General features: G+C 37.6%; 1 long non-coding RNA gene across 1 annotated transcript; it reads right to left on the bottom strand.

Moving 5' to 3' along the window:
* Positions 1 to 2,720: 2,720 nt before the first annotated feature.
* On the bottom strand, positions 2,721 to 6,759 carry LOC109101365. The gene is made up of 3 exons (XR_002019730.2): positions 5,303 to 6,759; positions 4,728 to 4,830; positions 2,721 to 4,588 (listed from the first exon to the last, which is right to left on the bottom strand). It is a non-coding gene; the product is annotated as an uncharacterized LOC109101365 (long non-coding RNA).
* Positions 6,760 to 6,814: the final 55 nt, after the last annotated feature.

Below are 6,814 nucleotides of genomic sequence, written 5' to 3'. Positions count from 1 at the left end.
GGTTCGCGTTTGCCAGCTCTGAGTTAATTCATCAAGAGGGTCATAGTACTTACAGGGCAGCTGTGCACTGGGAAAATATCTGTACTCCATTTAAGAGTAAAGGGGGAAAGCTTGGAAAGGACATTGAGCTGCTCGCAGACAAAGTTGGAGTTACTCAATAGTTTTGTGAATCTATTCTAATTTGAAGAGGATGGGGACAGGGGCTCATAAAGTGCATATTCTGGGAAAGCCATTTGACTTTACTAGATTTCACAGAGCATATAAGCACTCAAGACAAACAAACTGCAAACCAACACTGTTTAACATGCACAAAAAGAGTTTCCATACTCCATGTCACACAATAGGATGCGGAATGAGCTGACAAAAGAGTGTGGGCTGCCATGTGGGACTGGACCTTGAGAAAGGCTGAGGTTGAGGGGTTGTATATACAAGCGTGGATACGCCAGCAGTATGCACAGTGGATACTCTTAGCATTGGGTGTAATTGGTTCCAGTTTCTTTTTGACGAAGACTCACTTTTCTTCTTCCCCTTTTTTCACACAAACAGATAGACAGGCTGAAACGAAACACACGTATTTACCAAGCAAAACACAAAAGGATAAACAGAGATAAAAGTAGAATGGCAGCTAACAGACAGTATTTATAGTCTTTGTCATGGGAGTTCAGTGGAGAGCATGATGAGTTTGTTCTAGACACAACTGTGGGCAAAAAAACGCACTCCATTACAGTGGAAGACGGTACACAGAACAAACTGATTTCCCTCAGGATTGTACCCAGCTGCACCTCAGATCTTTGATATGGAGAGAGACAAAGACACTGAATATGAATCTAATACATATTTCTAATGGGGAAAAAGTGTGGGGTGTAAAGTTGGAGATACTCTTGAAAGAACATTTTTTTCATCATCTACTCACCCGTAACATGTATGAATTTCTGTGTGTGTTCTGCAGAAGAACTTAAGCCTTTAAGGTTTGGAACAACAGGAGGGTGAGTAAATGTTGACAGAATTTTCATTTTTTTGGTGAACTATCCTGTTAATGTGGTGTCAAATTCAGACAAATGTTTAGCTCATTTATCAAGTTTTCATTACAATAAAACCCTACTTTTCGTAGATGGACGGCAGCCAGAGACAAACGTTTCGAGAATATGATTGAAAACATTTGCGAAATCAAAATGAGAGGTCAAGAAAACATTGATCTTGTATGGCAATATGATACACACCAACTCGGTTTCTGAAAACTCTCCCCTGGGAGAATGCGGAGGAAAGGGTTTACTGTGCTGTGGTTGCCCAGCCACGGTCCACATACCTTAAGGGAGCTTTCTCTACCTCTGCCTCATTACTACAAGGAACGGTAGAGGAATGCCATTACAGCAGGGCAGAGAGAAAATCACTGTTTTGTCTCCATGAACTTCAAGTTAAACTATGAAGTCAAGTCATGCAACTTCATAGTTTGGAGACACCTTAAGTTTTATACGAGGAGCAAAATGAGGAGCTGCATGCAACTTTGTCGACCACACTGTTTTACCACTGTTTGAAAGCGTCAATTATCCCTATATGCCCATGAGTGGATTGTGAGATGCCGCATAAGAGCACAGCCTCAAATATACCCTCTCAAGTGAACATAATTGATACAAATGTGCAAGTTTGGAGCACAAGTACAGGTTAAGGTGCTGAACTCTTGAGTAGATTGTGGATAACAGTAATTAGAGCAGAGAGCAGTTTTGGGAAGACACGTTCAGGCCGGACAAAGCGGCAATCTACTGCTCATACAAACATAACGTCACACAGTGCATCTCAGCTCCAGTTTAGCGCACACTTCACATTTTTGTCATGATCCTAAAGGAGATAAATAACTACATCTGACCAAAATAGTCTCTAAATGTCAGAACTACTTATATTAAAAAAGACAAACCTACATATGACCACTTGAGCTAATCCAGTTGTTCCCACCCTTGCTTCTTCTGTGTAAATGCTCTGTTCCCTCTGCACAATGACAACATGCAATGACATAATCTATAATGTAATCATGAGACATGTTTTTCCGTAGGGTTATTTCTCCCATGTAAATGAGTCATCAAAGATTTAGATTATCACATAGAAATAGTCAGCCTAATTTCTATGCAAATTAAGTTAGGGATAAGGTTTGGGATTCATGTTTTTTTAAGTAGTAATCTTTGATGCTAATTTGTGCCATAAACATTAATGACACCTCACATCTGTGAGAGGAGAGATACACCTCTTATCTTGTGGAGATGAAAGCTATTACTTTTCTAAAGCTTTTTGTCTGTTGGACAATAACAGAAGTGAATGAAAAATCCTATAGAGTAATATTGAGGGCAGTGTTCATTATGATTTTCAAGAGACATTTTCATCTTCATCTTCATAATATATATATATATATATATATATATATATATATATATATATATATATATATATATATATATATATATATATATATATATAACTTACATTTGTATTAGTATAAATATCAGATGTTACAAACAAACAAACATAAATAAATAAAAAACTTAACCATACCTAGACACAAAATATCACAGACCATTGGGTTCTGCTATTTTGACTAGTAAGCAACCAGCTAGTAATTAATCAAAACACCCTAGCAACCCCCTAACCACAGCCTAAAAAAAATCTAGGTTTTTCTGCTGTTTATGATCATGCATTTCTTACGGTGATAGCATTACACTGGAACAAACAAATCAAAAATGTATGTAACTTTATTACACATTACACAAAACCACATGCTGTGTTTCAGAGAAACCAGAACACGAAACAATGCATATATAACATGAAAAAAATATATATATTTCCAGTTTGCTTCCCATTTGTGTCCAAGATTTTGCTCAAGAATGTATGTAGAAGCAAAAACAGTACTTTTCCTGTGTGGAGCAATTGCTTGTGTGAGGCAGGAAAGAGTGGTTTCACTTTCGGCCTTGTTTGTTGTCTGGCCTTGCACTGGACACATGGGCCGTGTAACTCTAGTCCAGTTGTGACCACACAGGAGAGGTTCTGTGCAGAGGGGGTCGGCTCCAGAATGGAGACAGATGGACGGAGGGCAGTTCTCACACAGAGAATGGCCTCCACTGTTCCTGTGCTGGCCGCTGCTTACAACGATCATTGATTTTGACCACGTTGAGTGAAGGGCTCGCTAATATCTCATTTCAGCACTGTCCTCAGCATGACCATGACACCTGTTCGGAGGTCAGGTCTACAGAACACCTCGACTGGGGGAATCCGATTACAACCTGGGCTTTTTTGTTTTTTCGGAATGCGTAGGGGTCAATGAAATTTTTACATTTTCAGAGTTGGCTCTCATTCTTGAGAATGAACATCATACTATCAACAGGTTTTCAGTGCAATGGAGTTCAGGGTTAGAAGTGCACTAATGGTACCAGAAGTGATAAAAATATGTGTGTATGTATGTGTATAATGTAAAATGTATTATTTACTAAATGTGTGTTATTTACAATTATATTATTGTGTATTTACTCTCTCTCTCTCTCTCTCTCTCTCTCTCTCTCTCTCTCTCTCTCTCTATATATATATATATATATATATATATATAACAATAACATTAGACTACCACCACCCAATGTAAGGTTTGTGCCACAGCTGCCCTAAACTAACAGTATTGGAAATTACCAAAATAATTTTTAATGTTTCTTTAATGATTAATCCACCAGTATGTGTAAGTTCTTAAGTCACAGTATTGTTTCTAATGCTAAAATAGAATTGTTGTTATTCATGAATGTTAAAATTTACTGTTATACAAGAAAGTAAAAAAAAAATAGTAATGCACTTCATTATTATTAATAATAATAATAATAATAGAAATCATATGCCCAATTACAGTCAATAACAACGGAGACTGTGAAAAAGTACAAAAAAGCAATGCAAGCTGTTATCAAGGCCAAAGGAGGCCATACAAAATATTAAGTTTTTTGGGTTATTATGTGTGATTAAAGACTATTTCAGTTTGTTATTTGCCTAATAAATTACAATACAAATTTTAGTTTTAAACAAGTTTTTGACAGATTCCTAAAATATTTGTGTATTCTGTTATTATAGCAGGTGGTCTAATAAATTTAAGCACATACAATGCTTAACAGATTTATTAGACTGTCTATCGTGCATTTGAAAAAAAAAAAGTGCTTTACTATTTTCTGCCTTTCTTGTAAAACAGTACATTTGAAAATGTATTCCCATAATTGTGTCTAAAAATAATCTTCAATAATCATAAATGTTACTTTCGGGCACAGGCGTCGGTTAAATTATGATTTTTACAGTGATGATGCCTGTTCAGTAAGAATGACTCAGATTGGGGAGTCCACCCTTCCTCATGATCAACAGGACAAGAAACCTGGTCAGACAGGAAAATGACCCCTGACATTTCACATGCTAATCTCAAGATAGGAAATTCTATTTCAATAATCATATTTTCATCACTTCACTATTTCCAGCCTTCAAACCCTGACACTCTTCCCCAACAACTTCTCTTCCCAACTACAGTACATTTATCTTTGTGCCAGTATCCTGTTTCCAGCTTCTTCAGTTCTTTGCTCCAACTCTGCAAAAAGAGCGGAAAGGAGGAGTAAACAAATTGTAAACAACAGCATAACAGCTAAAAGCTAATCTCATAATCTTTAAGCCAGAGGACTATTGCTATTCCATATTGTAGGGGTCAAAGAGAAAGCCATAAACTTCACTTGTTTATATTTTCGAGTCAAAAAGCAGGCATCATTTCAGCGTCACTTTCAACCCTAATCGTCAGTCTTGACACTTGAAGAAACTCATTGCACAGCTGGAGCCCTGTATAAAAAGAAGAGGGGGCAACAGCTACTTTGTAGAGGAGTTGCATGGGAACAACATGACTAGAGAGATCAAGTGGTGTACCACTTACGATTCTGTGGCCAAGCTTTTATGGACAATTATTTTTTTTCCTCATTTCAATTGTGCTTAGCCTTTAAAACACTCGCCTTGAGTACAAGAGAGAGCAAAAAAAGGGGGATGGACACCAGAATCTTAAATTCTGAGCTACAGTAAAAGGCAAATAAACAGATCTCGAATGAAAGAAAAATATATTCGTCTGAGGGATAATAAGTCTGTCAGCTGTGGATGTCAAAATAAAAAAACTAGAACTGACTGTCCAGAAATCAGCTAAGTTGTACCAGTAGGGCGGTTCCCACAGCACATAACTGACTTTTGGAATCTCACAAGTTCCCCCTACATACTTAGAGATTAGACTGTAAAGTAATCCTGTAAGATATAAATCATTCCTTACCTCTTATTACCATTTCAAACTCTCTCCTGCTCCCTCTCACTGTTCAACAAACAACAGGAGAGCCAAGGAAAGAAATGTAGTGGACCCTGTCAAACACGGATTAAAATGAAGTACTCCCTCTACAGGCCACCCTGCGCAAACACTCTGAACGCACACAGCCATTACCATTCATTTGCATGATCTGTGACAAACAAATAATACGTTTGAATAATCAATTGCAACATAATAACTTGAGATAAAATGTACTTTTGGCTTTGTATAAGTCTTATCGTGACTCTTAGGGTATAATCCATATCTTCAAAGTATTGAGAGTTGGAAACACTTTGAAATGTAATCTCTACTGTTCTGTCAACCTTCAGTTTTGTCTCTCTTACACCCTGGGGGTAGATTGCTCTGTACCACAGAACTTGTTAAACTCCTCCTTGCATGCTTTTATCATACTGAATATAAACTGAATTAATAATCTCAGCATAGAGTATGTAAGTTCCTCACATCTCACCAACATTGCTCATGTTAAAAGCACTATTAAAGTGTGGAGAGAAAAAAAAAGGCTTTTATAAAAACTTCCACCTCTGGCTGAGAGGAGGTGGAGAGGAGGGGGGTGTTATGACCCCGTCCTCTCCTCCCTGGTCTCCTCCGCCCCACACAGCCCAGAGCAATGTAGCGCTGTAGCAAATATACCCAGTAAATCTGCTCCCTCCTCCAACATTTCTGAAAAACTTTTGTCCAGAGTGGTGCTGTTCTTCCTCAGCTGTAACACAAATACAGAATGACTCAGTGTAGACGAGAGAGAGCAGTTCTTGCCCTGTCATGGATTGTTGGGGTGGGCTGTGGGAGGGGGTCCTGAGTAGTGTGCATTTGAAGTTGTAGGGGCTTTTTATCACTGTTTCATTTATTATAAAGAATATAGATTAATACATGTTTAAGTAAAAAATAGTCTTTGTGTAGAACTAACATACCACCACCCTGATGCAACAAAATAACATGTAAGGATTTGTGGATCTGTAAAATTTACAGAAAAATAAACACCTTCTAACACTGTTCAGATGAAACAACAATTAAAATGCTTACATTGAAATAAGGGTGTTGGTAAAGGGTATTACATAAAGTTAACGAACACTCAGTATACAACAGTCCAACACTCTACTTCCCATTCATTTTACATTAAGGCTAATTTAAGTGTTAAGTTGTTGATTTCCGAAATAATTCGCAGCAAAAATTTGCATATTAAGCTATATCAAGTAGAAAAATAAACACTGAGCGTTTTTTGTTACTGAGTTAAAGCTCTACGTAAAATAAACATGTCTAACAATAAGGTTTCAGTCTCCGAGACAAACGACTGATCAAAAGGTCGCTGATTTGCTTATGAGCGTGCACGAGTCACGAGAGCTCTAGTAAACTTTTATACTGCTTTGCACTTCTGAGCAAGAGAGAAGTCAAAACTTCGAAACTTGAAAAAAAGAGCGAGAGAAACGCCCATATGAAGCGACGTCTCGTGGCCCCTCCTGCATT

Source organism: Cyprinus carpio, chromosome A17 (genome assembly GCF_018340385.1).
Source record: "Cyprinus carpio isolate SPL01 chromosome A17, ASM1834038v1, whole genome shotgun sequence".
In the NCBI taxonomy this organism is placed as follows: Eukaryota; Metazoa; Chordata; class Actinopteri; order Cypriniformes; family Cyprinidae; genus Cyprinus; species Cyprinus carpio.
Note: the sequence above shows the minus strand (reverse complement) of the source record. Positions and strands in the feature narration are given on the sequence as shown.